At 42.5% G+C, this 18,596-nt stretch overlaps 20 non-coding genes across 20 annotated transcripts; 12 read left to right on the plus strand and 8 right to left on the minus strand.

The window, feature by feature from the left end:
* The first annotated feature begins 87 nt into the window (after window positions 1-87).
* On the plus strand, window positions 88-159 carry trnag-ucc (transfer RNA glycine (anticodon UCC)). Its single transcript has one exon. It is a non-coding gene; the product is annotated as a tRNA-Gly (tRNA).
* Window positions 160-432: 273 nt separating this feature from the next.
* On the minus strand, window positions 433-504 carry trnap-cgg (transfer RNA proline (anticodon CGG)). Its single transcript has one exon. It is a non-coding gene; the product is annotated as a tRNA-Pro (tRNA).
* A 992-nt stretch (window positions 505-1,496) lies between these two features.
* trnag-ucc (transfer RNA glycine (anticodon UCC)) lies at window positions 1,497-1,568 on the plus strand. Its single transcript has one exon. It is a non-coding gene; the product is annotated as a tRNA-Gly (tRNA).
* A 1,338-nt stretch (window positions 1,569-2,906) lies between these two features.
* On the plus strand, window positions 2,907-2,978 carry trnag-ucc (transfer RNA glycine (anticodon UCC)). Its single transcript has one exon. It is a non-coding gene; the product is annotated as a tRNA-Gly (tRNA).
* Window positions 2,979-3,251: 273 nt separating this feature from the next.
* Window positions 3,252-3,323, minus strand: trnap-cgg (transfer RNA proline (anticodon CGG)). The gene has a single exon. It is a non-coding gene; the product is annotated as a tRNA-Pro (tRNA).
* A 992-nt stretch (window positions 3,324-4,315) lies between these two features.
* On the plus strand, window positions 4,316-4,387 carry trnag-ucc (transfer RNA glycine (anticodon UCC)). Its single transcript has one exon. It is a non-coding gene; the product is annotated as a tRNA-Gly (tRNA).
* A 273-nt stretch (window positions 4,388-4,660) lies between these two features.
* trnap-cgg (transfer RNA proline (anticodon CGG)) lies at window positions 4,661-4,732 on the minus strand. The gene has a single exon. It is a non-coding gene; the product is annotated as a tRNA-Pro (tRNA).
* Window positions 4,733-5,725: 993 nt separating this feature from the next.
* Window positions 5,726-5,797, plus strand: trnag-ucc (transfer RNA glycine (anticodon UCC)). Its single transcript has one exon. It is a non-coding gene; the product is annotated as a tRNA-Gly (tRNA).
* A 273-nt stretch (window positions 5,798-6,070) lies between these two features.
* On the minus strand, window positions 6,071-6,142 carry trnap-cgg (transfer RNA proline (anticodon CGG)). Its single transcript has one exon. It is a non-coding gene; the product is annotated as a tRNA-Pro (tRNA).
* Window positions 6,143-7,134: 992 nt separating this feature from the next.
* Window positions 7,135-7,206, plus strand: trnag-ucc (transfer RNA glycine (anticodon UCC)). The gene has a single exon. It is a non-coding gene; the product is annotated as a tRNA-Gly (tRNA).
* A 273-nt stretch (window positions 7,207-7,479) lies between these two features.
* Window positions 7,480-7,551, minus strand: trnap-cgg (transfer RNA proline (anticodon CGG)). The gene has a single exon. It is a non-coding gene; the product is annotated as a tRNA-Pro (tRNA).
* Window positions 7,552-8,544: 993 nt separating this feature from the next.
* Window positions 8,545-8,616, plus strand: trnag-ucc (transfer RNA glycine (anticodon UCC)). The gene has a single exon. It is a non-coding gene; the product is annotated as a tRNA-Gly (tRNA).
* A 1,337-nt stretch (window positions 8,617-9,953) lies between these two features.
* trnag-ucc (transfer RNA glycine (anticodon UCC)) lies at window positions 9,954-10,025 on the plus strand. The gene has a single exon. It is a non-coding gene; the product is annotated as a tRNA-Gly (tRNA).
* A 273-nt stretch (window positions 10,026-10,298) lies between these two features.
* Window positions 10,299-10,370, minus strand: trnap-cgg (transfer RNA proline (anticodon CGG)). Its single transcript has one exon. It is a non-coding gene; the product is annotated as a tRNA-Pro (tRNA).
* A 992-nt stretch (window positions 10,371-11,362) lies between these two features.
* trnag-ucc (transfer RNA glycine (anticodon UCC)) lies at window positions 11,363-11,434 on the plus strand. The gene has a single exon. It is a non-coding gene; the product is annotated as a tRNA-Gly (tRNA).
* A 1,337-nt stretch (window positions 11,435-12,771) lies between these two features.
* Window positions 12,772-12,843, plus strand: trnag-ucc (transfer RNA glycine (anticodon UCC)). The gene has a single exon. It is a non-coding gene; the product is annotated as a tRNA-Gly (tRNA).
* Window positions 12,844-13,116: 273 nt separating this feature from the next.
* Window positions 13,117-13,188, minus strand: trnap-cgg (transfer RNA proline (anticodon CGG)). The gene has a single exon. It is a non-coding gene; the product is annotated as a tRNA-Pro (tRNA).
* A 2,344-nt stretch (window positions 13,189-15,532) lies between these two features.
* On the plus strand, window positions 15,533-15,604 carry trnag-ucc (transfer RNA glycine (anticodon UCC)). Its single transcript has one exon. It is a non-coding gene; the product is annotated as a tRNA-Gly (tRNA).
* Window positions 15,605-15,877: 273 nt separating this feature from the next.
* trnap-cgg (transfer RNA proline (anticodon CGG)) lies at window positions 15,878-15,949 on the minus strand. The gene has a single exon. It is a non-coding gene; the product is annotated as a tRNA-Pro (tRNA).
* A 993-nt stretch (window positions 15,950-16,942) lies between these two features.
* Window positions 16,943-17,014, plus strand: trnag-ucc (transfer RNA glycine (anticodon UCC)). The gene has a single exon. It is a non-coding gene; the product is annotated as a tRNA-Gly (tRNA).
* Window positions 17,015-18,596: the final 1,582 nt, after the last annotated feature.

The following is an 18,596-nucleotide window of genomic DNA, read 5'->3' on the forward strand; positions in this document are numbered from 1 at the left end:
CCGTTTGGTGAAAGATTTTTCACTTTCCACAAAAATGACGGTCAGGATATGAATCGATGTCTCCATGTTGCTAGTGAGCTTCACATAGCATTGGTGGTATAGTGGTGAGCATAGCTGCCTTCCAAGCAGTTGACCCGGGTTCGATTCCCGGCCAATGCAGAGCATGAGATATTCACAAGTTTTAGGGGCTGGGTGTCATTTCAAGTGTATTACATTGGAATCAATGTCCTTGTTTGTGGAAGTCAGGTTTGCTCTTACTTTTTGCAGGTTTTCTAAATGAAGTGCGATATTGAGTCAACTAGTGAATATCACAATAGATTAGCAGTCCATCGCCTAAACCATTCAGCCACCTCGTCCTGCGCCCAAGAGGTGGCTGTTTGCGACCAGTGGCCCGAGATCTGCCTGTCTGAGCTTGTTAAAAGATCTGCAAAAGGGCTCATCCGGGATTTCAACCCGGGACCTCTCGCACCCGAAGCAAGAATCCTACCCCTAGACCAATGAGCCTTACACAAGAACAACATTTTTTGCTTTCTGCGGCAATGACAATGAGGATATCGATTGTTGTTGTCCATGGTGCTTGGAAAGATTGAACCTCATGTGAGTGTTTGTGCTATACTTGTGAGCATAGCAGTCTTCCAAACTGTTGACCAGGCTTCAGTTCAAATCTTTTGTATTTCATCTGCTGTGTCTTTCACATTCTGTCTTCTTAAGCCGCGACAGCAAACTGATGATGAGTGTTGACAAATGAATATTGAGCAAAATGAGGTCAATTCATATTTTAAAAGAGAAAATGAAAAAATAAAACTTCAAAAAGAATGGAGCTCATTTATTTTCAGTTGATTGATGCATCAGTACGTGAATCAAAGTAAACGAACGTAAAAAATACCCATTCAAATCGATCAGTTTTCAACTAGAGAGATTGAGACCCGTCATATCTGTCTCAAGCCTCCATAACTGTTCATGTTACACCTCCACATCTGCAATGAAAGGTGGTGGAGCTAGAGCTATGTTTGTCAAACCATGAGACATACCAATAATCGGTCTTCTCACAAAAACATCTGTAGCATCTGAACCGTTTGACCTACAAACTCGTATGACCACTCCCTGGAAAGGGGAGACCCTCACGAACACGGTGGTGTTCTCAATTTCTCTCTACGTCCCCCACAAGTGTCAGGGGACTCGTCTGAAGTCGAAACCCTCTATGTGCCAACTTCTGTTTGTAGAATCCAAAATCTTTGGGCTACAAACTAATGTGACCCCACTTGTCACAATGTTCTCCGTTTTGCCCTACGTTTCCCACAAGTGTCACGGGACTAATCTGAAGGTAACAGGTACTGATTAAAATGATAGATTTTTTAACCAGGGACCTCTCGCACCCTAAGCCATAATCGTACAACTATACCAACGATCCGTTTGGTGAAAGATTTTTCACTTTCCACAAAAATGACGGTCAGGATATGAATCGATGTCTCCATGTTGCTAGTGAGCTTCACATAGCATTGGTGGTATAGTGGTGAGCATAGCTGCCTTCCAAGCAGTTGACCTGGGTTCGATTCCCGGCCAATGCAGAGCATGAGATATTCACAAGTTTTAGGGGCTGGGTGTCATTTCAAGTGTATTACATTGGAATCAATGTCCTGGTTTGTGGAAGTCAGGTTTGCTCTTACTTTTTGCAGGTTTTCTAAATGAAGTGCGATATTGAGTCAACTAGTGAATATCACAATAGATTAGCAGTCCATCGCCTAAACCATTCAGCCACCTCGTCCTGCGCCCAAGAGGTGGCTGTTTGCGACCAGTGGCCCGAGATCTGCCTGTCTGAGCTTGTTAAAAGATCTGCAAAAGGGCTCATCCGGGATTTGCAACCCGGGACCTCTCGCACCCGAAGCAAGAATCATAACCCTAGACCAATGAGCCTTACACAAGAACAACATTTTTTGCTTTCTGCGGCAATGACAATGAGGATATCGATTGTTGTTGTCCATGGTGCTTGGAAAGATTGAACCTCATGTGAGTGTTTGTGCTATACTTGTGAGCATAGCAGTCTTCCAAACTGTTGACCAGGCTTCAGTTCAAATCTTTTGTATTTCATCTGCTGTGTCTTTCACATTCTGTCTTCTTAAGCCGCGACAGCAAACTGATGATGAGTGTTGACAAATGAATATTGAGCAAAATGAGGTCAATTCATATTTTAAAAGACAAAATGAAAAAATAAAACTTCAAAAAGAATGGAGCTCATTTATTTTCAGTCGATTGATGCATCAGTACGTGAATCAAAGTAAACGAACGTAAAAAATACCCATTCAAATCGATCAATTTTCAACTAGAGAGATTGAGACCCGTCATATCTGTCTCAAGCCTCCATAACTGTTCATGTTACACCTCCACATCTGCAATGAAAGGTGGTGGAGCTAGAGCTATGTTTGTCAAACCATGAGACATACCAATAATCGGTCTTCTCACAAAAACATCTGTAGCATCTGAACCGTTTGACCTACAAACTCGTATGACCACTCCCTGGAAAGGGGAGACCCTCACGAACACGGTGGTGTTCTCAATTTCTCTCTACGTCCCCCACAAGTGTCAGGGGACTCGTCTGAAGTCGAAACCCTCTATGTGCCAACTTCTGTTTGTAGAATCCAAAATCTTTGGGCTACAAACTACTGTGACCCCACTTGTCACAATGTTCTCCGTTTTGCCCTACGTTTCCCACAAGTGTCACGGGACTAATCTGAAGGTAACAGGTACTGAATCAAATGATAGATTGTTTAACCAGGGACCTCTCGCACCCTAAGCCATAATCGTACAACTATACCAACGATCCGTTTGGTCAAAGATTTTTCACTTTCCACAAAAATGACGGTCAGGATATGAATCGATGTCTCCATGTTGCTAATGAGCTTCACATAGCATTGGTGGTATAGTGGTGAGCATAGCTGCCTTCCAAGCAGTTGACCTGGGTTCGATTCCCGGCCAATGCAGAGCATGAGATATTCACAAGTTTTAGGGGCTGGGTGTCATTTCAAGTGTATTACATTGGAATCAATGTCCTGGTTTGTGGAAGTCAGGTTTGCTCTTACTTTTTGCAGGTTTTCTAAATGAAGTGTGATATTGAGTCAACTAGTGAATATCACAATAGATTAGCAGTCCATCGCCTAAACCATTCAGCCACCTCGTCCTGCGCCCAAGAGGTGGCTGTTTGCGACCAGTGGCCCGAGATCTGCCTGTCTGAGCTTGTTAAAAGATCTGCAAAAGGGCTCATCCGGGATTTCAACCCGGGACCTCTCGCACCCGAAGCAAGAATCCTACCCCTAGACCAATGAGCCTTACACAAGAACAACATTTTTTGCTTTCTGCGGCAATGACAATGAGGATATCGATTGTTGTTGTCCATGGTGCTTGGAAAGATTGAACCTCATGTGAGTGTTTGTGCTATACTTGTGAGCATAGCAGTCTTCCAAACTGTTGACCAGGCTTCAGTTCAAATCTTTTGTATTTCATCTGCTGTGTCTTTCACATTCTGTCTTCTTAAGCCGCGACAGCAAACTGATGATGAGTGTTGACAAATGAATATTGAGCAAAATGAGGTCAATTCATATTTTAAAAGACAAAATGAAAAAATAAAACTTCAAAAAGAATGGAGCTAATTTATTTTCAGTCGATTGATGCATCAGTACGTGAATCAAAGTAAACGAACGTAAAAAATACCCATTCAAATCGATCAATTTTCAACTAGAGAGATTGAGACCCGTCATATCTGTCTCAAGCCTCCATAACTGTTCATGTTACACCTCCACATCTGCAATGAAAGGTGGTGGAGCTAGAGCTATGTTTGTCAAACCATGAGACATACCAATAATCGGTCTTCTCACAAAAACATCTGTAGCATCTGAACCGTTTGACCTACAAAATCCTATGACCCCTCCCTGGAAAGAGGAGACCCTCGCGAACACGGTGGTGTTCTCAATTTCTCTCTACGTTTCCCACAAGTGTCACGGGACTCGTCTGAAGTCGAAACCCTCTATGTGCCAACTTCTGTTTGTAGAATCCAAAATCTTTGGGCTACAAACTACTGTGACCCCACTTGTCACAATGTTCTCCGTTTTGCCCTACGTTTCCCACAAGTGTCACGGGACTAATCTGAAGGTAACAGGTACTGATTAAAATGATAGATTTTTTAACCAGGGACCTCTCGCACCCTAAGCCATAATCGTACAACTATACCAACGATCCGTTTGGTGAAAGATTTTTCACTTTCCACAAAAATGACGGTCAGGATATGAATCGATGTCTCCATGTTGCTAGTGAGCTTCACATAGCATTGGTGGTATAGTGGTGAGCATAGCTGCCTTCCAAGCAGTTGACCCGGGTTCGATTCCCGGCCAATGCAGAGCATGAGATATTCACAAGTTTTAGGGGCTGGGTGTCATTTCAAGTGTATTACATTGGAATCAATGTCCTGGTTTGTGGAAGTCAGGTTTGCTCTTACTTTTTGCAGGTTTTCTAAATGAAGTGCGATATTGAGTCAACTAGTGAATATCACAATAGATTAGCAGTCCATCACCTAAACCATTCAGCCACCTCGTCCTGCGCCCAAGAGGTGGCTGTTTGCAACCAGTGGCCCGAGATCTGCCTGTCTGAGCTTGTTAAAAGATCTGCAAAAGGGCTCATCCGGGATTTCAACCCGGGACCTCTCGCACCCGAAGCAAGAATCCTACCCCTAGACCAATGAGCCTTACACAAGAACAACATTTTTTGCTTTCTGCGGCAATGACAATGAGGATATCGATTGTTGTTGTCCATGGTGCTTGGAAAGATTGAACCTCATGTGAGTGTTTGTGCTATACTTGTGAGCATAGCAGTCTTCCAAACTGTTGACCAGGCTTCAGTTCAAATCTTTTGTATTTCATCTGCTGTGTCTTTCACATTCTGTCTTCTTAAGCCGCGACAGCAAACTGATGATGAGTGTTGACAAATGAATATTGAGCAAAATGAGGTCAATTCATATTTTAAAAGACAAAATGAAAAAATAAAACTTCAAAAAGAATGGAGCTCATTTATTTTCAGTCGATTGATGCATCAGTACGTGAATCAAAGTAAACGAACGTAAAAAAATACCCATTCAAATCGATCAATTTTCAACTAGAGAGATTGAGACCCGTCATATCTGTCTCAAGCCTCCATAACTGTTCATGTTACACCTCCACATCTGCAATGAAAGGTGGTGGAGCTAGAGCTATGTTTGTCAAACCATGAGACATACCAATAATCGGTCTTCTCACAAAAACATCTGTAGCATCTGAACCGTTTGACCTACAAACTCGTATGACCACTCCCTGGAAAGGGGAGACCCTCACGAACACGGTGGTGTTCTCAATTTCTCTCTACGTCCCCCACAAGTGTCAGGGGACTCGTCTGAAGTCGAAACCCTCTATGTGCCAACTTCTGTTTGTAGAATCCAAAATCTTTGGGCTACAAACTACTGTGACCCCACTTGTCACAATGTTCTCCGTTTTGCCCTACGTTTCCCACAAGTGTCACGGGACTAATCTGAAGGTAACAGGTACTGATTAAAATGATAGATTTTTTAACCAGGGACCTCTCGCACCCTAAGCCATAATCGTACAACTATACCAACGATCCGTTTGGTGAAAGATTTTTCACTTTCCACAAAAATGACGGTCAGGATATGAATCGATGTCTCCATGTTGCTAGTGAGCTTCACATAGCATTGGTGGTATAGTGGTAAGCATAGCTGCCTTCCAAGCAGTTGACCTGGGTTCGATTCCCGGCCAATGCAGAGCATGAGATATTCACAAGTTTTAGGGGCTGGGTGTCATTTCAAGTGTATTACATTGGAATCAATGTCCTGGTTTGTGGAAGTCAGGTTTGCTCTTACTTTTTGCAGGTTTTCTAAATGAAGTGCGATATTGAGTCAACTAGTGAATATCACAATAGATTAGCAGTCCATCGCCTAAACCATTCAGCCACCTCGTCCTGCGCCCAAGAGGTGGCTGTTTGCAACCAGTGGCCCGAGATCTGCCTGTCTGAGCTTGTTAAAAGATCTGCAAAAGGGCTCATCCGGGATTTCAACCCGGGACCTCTCGCACCCGAAGCAAGAATCCTACCCCTAGACCAATGAGCCTTACACAAGAACAACATTTTTTGCTTTCTGCGGCAATGACAATGAGGATATCGATTGTTGTTGTCCATGGTGCTTGGAAAGATTGAACCTCATGTGAGTGTTTGTGCTATACTTGTGAGCATAGCAGTCTTCCAAACTGTTGACCAGGCTTCAGTTCAAATCTTTTGTATTTCATCTGCTGTGTCTTTCACATTCTGTCTTCTTAAGCCGCGACAGCAAACTGATGATGAGTGTTGACAAATGAATATTGAGCAAAATGAGGTCAATTCATACTTTAAAAGACAAAATGAAAAAATAAAACTTCAAAAAGAATGGAGCTAATTTAATTTCAGTCGATTGATGCATCAGTACGTGAATCAAAGTAAACGAACGTAAAAAATACCCATTCAAATCGATCAATTTTCAACTAGAGAGATTGAGACCCGTCATATCTGTCTCAAGCCTCCATAACTGTTCATGTTACACCTCCACATCTGCAATGAAAGGTGGTGGAGCTAGAGCTATGTTTGTCAAACCATGAGACATACCAATAATCGGTCTTCTCACAAAAACATCTGTAGCATCTGAACCGTTTGACCTACAAACTCGTATGACCACTCCCTGGAAAGGGGAGACCCTCACGAACACGGTGGTGTTCTCAATTTCTCTCTACGTCCCCCACAAGTGTCAGGGGACTCGTCTGAAGTCGAAACCCTCTATGTGCCAACTTCTGTTTGTAGAATCCAAAATCTTTGGGCTACAAACTACTGTGACCCCACTTGTCACAATGTTCTCCGTTTTGCCCTACGTTTCCCACAAGTGTCACGGGACTAATCTGAAGGTAACAGGTACTGATTAAAATGATAGATTTTTTAACCAGGGACCTCTCGCACCCTAAGCCATAATCGTACAACTATACCAACGATCCGTTTGGTGAAAGATTTTTCACTTTCCACAAAAATGACGGTCAGGATATGAATCGATGTCTCCATGTTGCTAGTGAGCTTCACATAGCATTGGTGGTATAGTGGTGAGCATAGCTGCCTTCCAAGCAGTTGACCTGGGTTCGATTCCCGGCCAATGCAGAGCATGAGATATTCACAAGTTTTAGGGGCTGGGTGTCATTTCAAGTGTATTACATTGGAATCAATGTCCTGGTTTGTGGAAGTCAGGTTTGCTCTTACTTTTTGCAGGTTTTCTAAATGAAGTGCGATATTGAGTCAACTAGTGAATATCACAATAGATTAGCAGTCCATCACCTAAACCATTCAGCCACCTCGTCCTGCGCCCAAGAGGTGGCTGTTTGCAACCAGTGGCCCGAGATCTGCCTGTCTGAGCTTGTTAAAAGATCTGCAAAAGGGCTCATCCGGGATTTCAACCCGGGACCTCTCGCACCCGAAGCAAGAATCCTACCCCTAGACCAATGAGCCTTACACAAGAACAACATTTTTTGCTTTCTGCGGCAATGACAATGAGGATATCGATTGTTGTTGTCCATGGTGCTTGGAAAGATTGAACCTCATGTGAGTGTTTGTGCTATACTTGTGAGCATAGCAGTCTTCCAAACTGTTGACCAGGCTTCAGTTCAAATCTTTTGTATTTCATCTGCTGTGTCTTTCACATTCTGTCTTCTTAAGCCGCGACAGCAAACTGATGATGAGTGTTGACAAATGAATATTGAGCAAAATGAGGTCAATTCATATTTTAAAAGACAAAATGAAAAAATAAAACTTCAAAAAGAATGGAGCTCATTTATTTTCAGTCGATTGATGCATCAGTACGTGAATCAAAGTAAACGAACGTAAAAAAATACCCATTCAAATCGATCAATTTTCAACTAGAGAGATTGAGACCCGTCATATCTGTCTCAAGCCTCCATAACTGTTCATGTTACACCTCCACATCTGCAATGAAAGGTGGTGGAGCTAGAGCTATGTTTGTCAAACCATGAGACATACCAATAATCGGTCTTCTCACAAAAACATCTGTAGCATCTGAACCGTTTGACCTACAAACTCGTATGACCACTCCCTGGAAAGGGGAGACCCTCACGAACACGGTGGTGTTCTCAATTTCTCTCTACGTCCCCCACAAGTGTCAGGGGACTCGTCTGAAGTCGAAACCCTCTATGTGCCAACTTCTGTTTGTAGAATCCAAAATCTTTGGGCTACAAACTACTGTGACCCCACTTGTCACAATGTTCTCCGTTTTGCCCTACGTTTCCCACAAGTGTCACGGGACTAATCTGAAGGTAACAGGTACTGATTAAAATGATAGATTTTTTAACCAGGGACCTCTCGCACCCTAAGCCATAATCGTACAACTATACCAACGATCCGTTTGGTGAAAGATTTTTCACTTTCCACAAAAATGACGGTCAGGATATGAATCGATGTCTCCATGTTGCTAGTGAGCTTCACATAGCATTGGTGGTATAGTGGTGAGCATAGCTGCCTTCCAAGCAGTTGACCTGGGTTCGATTCCCGGCCAATGCAGAGCATGAGATATTCACAAGTTTTAGGGGCTGGGTGTCATTTCAAGTGTATTACATTGGAATCAATGTCCTGGTTTGTGTAAGTCAGGTTTGCTCTTACTTTTTGCAGGTTTTCTAAATGAAGTGTGATATTGAGTCAACTAGTGAATATCACAATAGATTAGCAGTCCATCGCCTAAACCATTCAGCCACCTCGTCCTGCGCCCAAGAGGTGGCTGTTTGCGACCAGTGGCCCGAGATCTGCCTGTCTGAGCTTGTTAAAAGATCTGCAAAAGGGCTCATCCGGAATTTCAACCCGGGACCTCTCGCACCCGAAGCAGGAATCCTACCCCTAGACCAATGAGCCTTACACAAGAACAACATTTTTTGCTTTCTGCGGCAATGACAATGAGGATATCGATTGTTGTTGTCCATGGTGCTTGGAAAGATTGAACCTCATGTGAGTGTTTGTGCTATACTTGTGAGCATAGCAGTCTTCCAAACTGTTGACCAGGCTTCAGTTCAAATCTTTTGTATTTCATCTGCTGTGTCTTTCACATTCTGTCTTCTTAAGCCGCGACAGCAAACTGATGATGAGTGTTGACAAATGAATATTGAGCAAAATGAGGTCAATTCATATTTTAAAAGACAAAATGAAAAAATAAAACTTCAAAAAGAATGGAGCTCATTTATTTTCAGTCGATTGATGCATCAGTACGTGAATCAAAGTAAACGAACGTAAAAAATACCCATTCAAATCGATCAGTTTTCAACTAGAGAGATTGAGACCCGTCATATCTGTCTCAAGCCTCCATAACTGTTCATGTTACACCTCCACATCTGCAATGAAAGGTGGTGGAGCTAGAGCTATGTTTGTCAAACCATGAGACATACCAATAATCGGTCTTCTCACAAAAACATCTGTAGCATCTGAACCGTTTGACCTGCAAACTCGTATGAACACTCCCTGGAAAGTGGAGACCCTCACGAACACGGTGGTGTTCTCAATTTCTCTCTACGTCCCCCACAAGTGTCAGGGGACTCGTCTGAAGTCGAAACCCTCTATGTGCCAACTTCTGTTTGTAGAATCCAAAATCTTTGGGCTACAAACTAATGTGACCCCACTTGTCACAATGTTCTCCGTTTTGCCCTACGTTTCCCACAAGTGTCACGGGACTAATCTGAAGGTAACAGGTACTGATTAAAATGATAGATTTTTTAACCAGGGACCTCTCGCACCCTAAGCCATAATCGTACAACTATAACAACGATCCGTTTGGTGAAAGATTTTTCACTTTCCACAAAAATGACGGTCAGGATATGAATCGATGTCTCCATGTTGCTAGTGAGCTTCACATAGCATTGGTGGTATAGTGGTGAGCATAGCTGCCTTCCAAGCAGTTGACCTGGGTTCGATTCCCGGCCAATGCAGAGCATGAGATATTCACAAGTTTTAGGGGCTGGGTGTCATTTCAAGTGTATTACATTGGAATCAATGTCCTTGTTTGTGGAAGTCAGGTTTGCTCTTACTTTTTGCAGGTTTTCTAAATGAAGTGCGATATTGAGTCAACTAGTGAATATCACAATAGATTAGCAGTCCATCGCCTAAACCATTCAGCCACCTCGTCCTGCGCCCAAGAGGTGGCTGTTTGCAACCAGTGGCCCGAGATCTGCCTGTCTGAGCTTGTTAAAAGATCTGCAAAAGGGCTCATCCGGGATTTCAACCCGGGACCTCTCGCACCCGAAGCAGGAATCCTACCCCTAGACCAATGAGCCTTACACAAGAACAACATTTTTTGCTTTCTGCGGCAATGACAATGAGGATATCGATTGTTGTTGTCCATGGTGCTTGGAAAGATTGAACCTCATGTGAGTGTTTGTGCTATACTTGTGAGCATAGCAGTCTTCCAAACTGTTGACCAGGCTTCAGTTCAAATCTTTTGTATTTCATCTGCTGTGTCTTTCACATTCTGTCTTCTTAAGCCGCGACAGCAAACTGATGATGAGTGTTGACAAATGAATATTGAGCAAAATGAGGTCAATTCATATTTTAAAAGACAAAATGAAAAAATAAAACTTCAAAAAGAATGGAGCTCATTTATTTTCAGTCGATTGATGCATCAGTACGTGAATCAAAGTAAACGAACGTAAAAAATACCCATTCAAATCGATCAGTTTTCAACTAGAGAGATTGAGACCCGTCATATCTGTCTCAAGCCTCCATAACTGTTCATGTTACACCTCCACATCTGCAATGAAAGGTGGTGGAGCTAGAGCTATGTTTGTCAAACCATGAGACATACCAATAATCGGTCTTCTCACAAAAACATCTGTAGCATCTGAACCGTTTGACCTGCAAACTCGTATGAACACTCCCTGGAAAGTGGAGACCCTCACGAACACGGTGGTGTTCTCAATTTCTCTCTACGTCCCCCACAAGTGTCAGGGGACTCGTCTGAAGTCGAAACCCTCTATGTGCCAACTTCTGTTTGTAGAATCCAAAATCTTTGGGCTACAAACTAATGTGACCCCACTTGTCACAATGTTCTCCGTTTTGCCCTACGTTTCCCACAAGTGTCACGGGACTAATCTGAAGGTAACAGGTACTGATTAAAATGATAGATTTTTTAACCAGGGACCTCTCGCACCCTAAGCCATAATCGTACAACTATACCAACGATCCGTTTGGTGAAAGATTTTTCACTTTCCACAAAAATGACGGTCAGGATATGAATCGATGTCTCCATGTTGCTAGTGAGCTTCACATAGCATTGGTGGTATAGTGGTGAGCATAGCTGCCTTCCAAGCAGTTGACCTGGGTTCGATTCCCGGCCAATGCAGAGCATGAGATATTCACAAGTTTTAGGGGCTGGGTGTCATTTCAAGTGTATTACATTGGAATCAATGTCCTTGTTTGTGGAAGTCAGGTTTGCTCTTACTTTTTGCAGGTTTTCTAAATGAAGTGCGATATTGAGTCAACTAGTGAATATCACAATAGATTAGCAGTCCATCGCCTAAACCATTCAGCCACCTCGTCCTGCGCCCAAGAGGTGGCTGTTTGCAACCAGTGGCCCGAGATCTGCCTGTCTGAGCTTGTTAAAAGATCTGCAAAAGGGCTCATCCGGGATTTCAACCAGGGACCTCTCACACCTGAAGCAAGAATCCTACCCCTAGACCAATGAGCCTTACACAAGAACAACATTTTTTGCTTTCTGCGGCAATGACAATGAGGATATCGATTGTTGTTGTCCATGGTGCTTGGAAAGATTGAACCTCATGTGAGTGTTTGTGCTATACTTGTGAGCATAGCAGTCTTCCAAACTGTTGACCAGGCTTCAGTTCAAATCTTTTGTATTTCATCTGCTGTGTCTTTCACATTCTGTCTTCTTAAGCCGCGACAGCAAACTGATGATGAGTGTTGACAAATGAATATTGAGCAAAATGAGGTCAATTCATATTTTAAAAGACAAAATGAAAAAATAAAACTTCAAAAAGAATGGAGCTCATTTATTTTCAGTCGATTGATGCATCAGTACGTGAATCAAAGTAAACGAACGTAAAAAATACCCATTCAAATCGATCAGTTTTCAACTAGAGAGATTGAGACCCGTCATATCTGTCTCAAGCCTCCATAACTGTTCATGTTACACCTCCACATCTGCAATGAAAGGTGGTGGAGCTAGAGCTATGTTTGTCAAACCATGAGACATACCAATAATCGGTCTTCTCACAAAAACATCTGTAGCATCTGAACCGTTTGACCTACAAACTCGTATGACCACTCCCTGGAAAGGGGAGACCCTCACGAACACGGTGGTGTTCTCAATTTCTCTCTACGTCCCCCACAAGTGTCAGGGGACTCGTCTGAAGTCGAAACCCTCTATGTGCCAACTTCTGTTTGTAGAATCCAAAATCTTTGGGCTACAAACTACTGTGACCCCACTTGTCACAATGTTCTCCGTTTTGCCCTACGTTTCCCACAAGTGTCACGGGACTAATCTGAAGGTAACAGGTACTGATTAAAATGATAGATTTTTTAACCAGGGACCTCTCGCACCCTAAGCCATAATCGTACAACTATACCAACGATCCGTTTGGTGAAAGATTTTTCACTTTCCACAAAAATGACGGTCAGGATATGAATCGATGTCTCCATGTTGCTAGTGAGCTTCACATAGCATTGGTGGTATAGTGGTGAGCATAGCTGCCTTCCAAGCAGTTGACCTGGGTTCGATTCCCGGCCAATGCAGAGCATGAGATATTCACAAGTTTTAGGGGCTGGGTGTCATTTCAAGTGTATTACATTGGAATCAATGTCCTGGTTTGTGGAAGTCAGGTTTGCTCTTACTTTTTGCAGGTTTTCTAAATGAAGTGCGATATTGAGTCAACTAGTGAATATCACAATAGATTAGCAGTCCATCACCTAAACCATTCAGCCACCTCGTCCTGCGCCCAAGAGGTGGCTGTTTGCAACCAGTGGCCCGAGATCTGCCTGTCTGAGCTTGTTAAAAGATCTGCAAAAGGGCTCATCCGGGATTTCAACCCGGGACCTCTCGCACCCGAAGCAAGAATCCTACCCCTAGACCAATGAGCCTTACACAAGAACAACATTTTTTGCTTTCTGCGGCAATGACAATGAGGATATCGATTGTTGTTGTCCATGGTGCTTGGAAAGATTGAACCTCATGTGAGTGTTTGTGCTATACTTGTGAGCATAGCAGTCTTCCAAACTGTTGACCAGGCTTCAGTTCAAATCTTTTGTATTTCATCTGCTGTGTTTTTCACATTCTGTCTTCTTATCTCAAACATATGACTATTTCACAGCTATTTAAAGACAAGAATCTCGTTAATCTAACCCCACTGTCCGATTTCAAAAAGGCTTTACAACAAAAGCAAAACATTAGATTATGTTAGCAGAGTACCCAGCCAGAAAAAATCAGACACCCATTTTTCAAGCTAGCATATCATGTCACATAAACCCAAACCACAGCTAAATGCAGCACTAACCTTTTATAATCTTCATCAGATGACACACCTAGGACATTGTGTTATACAATACATGCATGTCTGTTCAATCAAGTTCATATTTATATCAAAAAACAGCTTTTTACATTAGCATGTGACGTTCAGAAAAAGCATAACCACCGCAAACTTCCGGTGAATTTACTAACAGTTTGCTAAATTACTCACGATAAACGTTCACAAAAAGCATAACAATTATTTTAAGAATTATAGATACATTACCCCTCTATGCACTCGATATGTCCGATTTTAAAATAGCTTTTCGGATGAAGCACATTTTGCAATAATCTAAGTACATAGCCCGGCATTACAGGGCTAGCTATTTAGATACCCACCCAGGTCAGCATCCACCAAAATCACATTTCCTATAAGAAAGATGTTCTTACCTTGCTTGTTCTTCATCAGAATACACTGCCAGGACTTCTACTTCAATAACAAATGTTGGTTTGGTCCCAAATAATCCATCGTTATATCCAAACAGCGACGTTTTGTTCGTGAGTTCTAGAATGCTTTTTCGCGGTGTCGCGCATGGCGCATTGGCGTGTCAAAAATGTCTAAATATTCCATTACCGTACTTCGAAGCATGTCAACCGCTGTTTAAAACCAATTTTTATGCCATTTATGTCGTAGAGAAGTGATAATATTCCGACCGGGAGTATGCATTGAGCCTAAACAGCCGAATAAAATTTCTCCTCAGAAGCGACTCATGCACGCGCATCATTGAAAGGTCCTCCGAGCATCCACTTACAAAAGGCGATAATATGTTTCAACCTGAGGTTCCCTCGTAAACCTTCAGTTATTTTGCGGGCTCTGAGAGCCTATTGGAGCCCTGGGAATTGTCACGTTACAGCTAAGATCCTTACTTTTCAATAAAAAGAGGTAAGACGCACGACTCCTTGTCAGACAGGGTACTTCCTGCTTGAAACCTTGTCAGGTTTTTGCCTGCCATAGGAGTTCTGTTATACTCACAGACACCATTCAAACAGTTTTAGAAAATTCAGAGTGTTTTCTATCCAAACCTGAACAATAATATGCATATTCTAGCTTCTGAGTTGGTGTAGGAGGCAGTTAAAAATGGGAACATATTTTTTCCAAAATTCTCAATACTGCCCCCTATACCAAACAGGTTAAGCCGCGACAGCAAACTGATGATGAGTGTTGACAAATGAATATTGAGCAAAATGAGGTCAATTCATATTTTAAAAGACAAAATGAAAAAATAAAACTTCAAAAAGAATGGAGCTCATTTATTTTCAGTCGATTGATGCATCAGTACGTGAATCAAAGTAAACGAACGTAAAAAATACCCATTCAAATCGATCAATTTTCAACTAGAGAGATTGAGACCCGTCATATCTGTCTCAAGCCTCCATAACTGTTCATGTTACACCTCCACATCTGCAATGAAAGGTGGTGGAGCTAGAGCTATGTTTGTCAAACCATGAGACATACCAATAATCGGTCTTCTCACAAAAACATCTGTAGCATCTGAACCGTTTGACCTACAAACTCGTATGACCACTCCCTGGAAAGGGGAGACCCTCACGAACACGGTGGTGTTCTCAATTTCTCTCTACGTCCCCCACAAGTGTCAGGGGACTCGTCTGAAGTCGAAACCCTCTATGTGCCAACTTCTGTTTGTAGAATCCAAAATCTTTGGGCTACAAACTACTGTGACCCCACTTGTCACAATGTTCTCCGTTTTGCCCTACGTTTCCCACAAGTGTCACGGGACTAATCTGAAGGTAACAGGTACTGATTAAAATGATAGATTTTTTAACCAGGGACCTCTCGCACCCTAAGCCATAATCGTACAACTATACCAACGATCCGTTTGGTGAAAGATTTTCACTTTCCACAAAAATGACGGTCAGGATATGAATCGATGTCTCCATGTTGCTAGTGAGCTTCACATAGCATTGGTGGTATAGTGGTGAGCATAGCTGCCTTCCAAGCAGTTGACCTGGGTTCGATTCCCGGCCAATGCAGAGCATGAGATATTCACAAGTTTTAGGGGCTGGGTGTCATTTCAAGTGTATTACATTGGAATCAATGTCCTGGTTTGTGGAAGTCAGGTTTGCTCTTACTTTTTGCAGGTTTTCTAAATGAAGTGCGATATTGAGTCAACTAGTGAATATCACAATAGATTAGCAGTCCATCGCCTAAACCATTCAGCCACCTCGTCCTGCGCCCAAGAGGTGGCTGTTTGCAACCAGTGGCCCGAGATCTGCCTGTCTGAGCTTGTTAAAAGATCTGCAAAAGGGCTCATCCGGGATTTCAACCCGGGACCTCTCGCACCCGAAGCAAGAATCCTACCCCTAGACCAATGAGCCTTACACAAGAACAACATTTTTTGCTTTCTGCGGCAATGACAATGAGGATATCGATTGTTGTTGTCCATGGTGCTTGGAAAGATTGAACCTCATGTGAGTGTTTGTGCTATACTTGTGAGCATAGCAGTCTTCCAAACTGTTGACCAGGCTTCAGTTCAAATCTTTTGTATTTCATCTGCTGTGTCTTTCACATTCTGTCTTCTTAAGCCGCGACAGCAAACTGATGATGAGTGTTGACAAATGAATATTGAGCAAAATGAGGTCAATTCATATTTTAAAAGACAAAATGAAAAAATAAAACTTCAAAAAGAATGGAGCTCATTTATTTTCAGTCGATTGATGCATCAGTACGTGAATCAAAGTAAACGAACGTAAAAAAATACCCATTCAAATCGATCAATTTTCAACTAGAGAGATTGAGACCCGTCATATCTGTCTCAAGCCTCCATAACTGTTCATGTTACACCTCCACATCTGCAATGAAAGGTGGTGGAGCTAGAGCTATGTTTGTCAAACCATGAGACATACCAATAATCGGTCTTCTCACAAAAACATCTGTAGCATCTGAACCGTTTGACCTGCAAACTCGTATGAACACTCCCTGGAAAGGGGAGACCCTCACGAACACGGTGGTGTTCTCAATTTCTCTCTACGTCCCCCACAAGTGTCAGGGGACTCGTCTGAAGTCGAAACCCTCTATGTGCCAACTTCTGTTTGTAGAATCCAAAATCTTTGGGCTACAAACTAATGTGACCCCACTTGTCACAATGTTCTCCGTTTTGCCCTACGTTTCCCACAAGTGTCACGGGACTAATCTGAAGGTAACAGGTACTGATTAAAATGATAGATTTTTTAACCAGGGACCTCTCGCACCCTAAGCCATAATCGTACAACTATACCAACGATCCGTTTGGTGAAAGATTTTTCACTTTCCACAAAAATGACGGTCAGGATATGAATCGATGTCTCCATGTTGCTAGTGAGCTTCACATAGCATTGGTGGTATAGTGGTAAGCATAGCTGCCTTCCAAGCAGTTGACCCGGGTTCGATTCCCGGCCAATGCAGAGCATGCGATATTCACAAGTTTTAGGGGCTGGGTGTCATTTCAAGTGTATTACATTGGAATCAATGTCCTGGTTTGTGGAAGTCAGGTTTGCTCTTACTTTTTGCAGGTTTTCTAAATGAAGTGCGATATTGAGTCAACTAGTGAATATCACAATAGATTAGCAGTCCATCACCTAAACCATTCAGCCACCTCGTCCTGCGCCCAAGAGGTGGCTGTTTGCAACCAGTGGCCCGAGATCTGCCTGTCTGAGCTTGTTAACCTGTTTGGGCTAGGGGGCAGTATTGAGAATTTTTGAAAAAATATGTGCCCATTTTTAAATGCCTCCTACACCTACCCAGTAACTACAATATGCATATACTTATTATATATGGATAGAAATGACAATGAGGATATCGATTGTTGTTGTCCATGGTGCTTGGAAAGATTGAACCTCATGTGAGTGTTTGTGCTATACTTGTGAGCATAGCAGTCTTCCAAACTGTTGACCAGGCTTCAGTTCAAATCTTTTGTATTTCATCTGCTGTGTCTTTCACATTCTGTCTTCTTAAGCCGCGACAGCAAACTGATGATGAGTGTTGACAAATGAATATTGAGCAAAATGAGGTCAATTCATATTTTAAAAGGAAAATGAAAAAATAAAACTTCAAAAAGAATGGAGCTCATTTATTTTGCAGTCGATTGATGCATCAGTACGTGAATCAAAGTAAACGAACTGTAAAAAATACCCATTCAAATCGATCATTTTCAACTAGAGAGATTGAGACCGTCATATCTGTCTCAAGCCTCCATAACTGTTCATGTTACACCTCCACATCTGCAATGAAAGGTGGTGGAGCTAGAGCTATGTTTGTCAAACCATCTCACAAAAACATCTGTAGCATCTGAACCGTTTGACCTACAAACTCGTATGACCACTCCCTGGAAAGGGGAGACCCTCACGAACACGGTGGTGTTCTCAATTTCTCTCTACGTCCCCACAAGTGTCAGGGGACTCGTCTGAAGTCGGAACCCTCTATGTGCCAACTTCTGTTTGTAGAATCCAAAATCTTTGGGCTACAACTAATGTGACCCCACTTGTCACAATGTTCTCCGTTTTGCCCTACGTTTCCCACAAGTGTCACGGGACTAATCTGAAGGTAACAGGTACTGATTAAAATGATAGATTTTTTAACCAGGGACCTCTCGCACCCTAAGCCATAATCGTACAACTATACCAACGATCCGTTTGGTGAAAGATTTTTCACTTTCCACAAAAATGACGGTCAGGATATGAATCGATGTCTCCATGTTGCTAGTGAGCTTCACATAGCATTGGTGGTATAGTGGTGAAAAGATCTGCAAAAGGGCTCATCCGGGATTTCAACCAGGGACCTCTCACACCTGAAGCAAGAATCGTACCCCTAGACCAATGAGCCTTACACAAGAACAACATTTTTTGCTTTCTGCGGCAATGACAATGAGGATATCGATTGTTGTTGTCCATGGTGCTTGGAAAGATTGAACCTCATGTGAGTGTTTGTGCTATACTTGTGAGCATAGCAGTCTTCCAAACTGTTGACCAGGCTTCAGTTCAAATCTTT

Source organism: Salmo trutta, unplaced genomic scaffold (genome assembly GCF_901001165.1).
Source record: "Salmo trutta unplaced genomic scaffold, fSalTru1.1, whole genome shotgun sequence".
Taxonomy (NCBI): Eukaryota; Metazoa; Chordata; class Actinopteri; order Salmoniformes; family Salmonidae; genus Salmo; species Salmo trutta.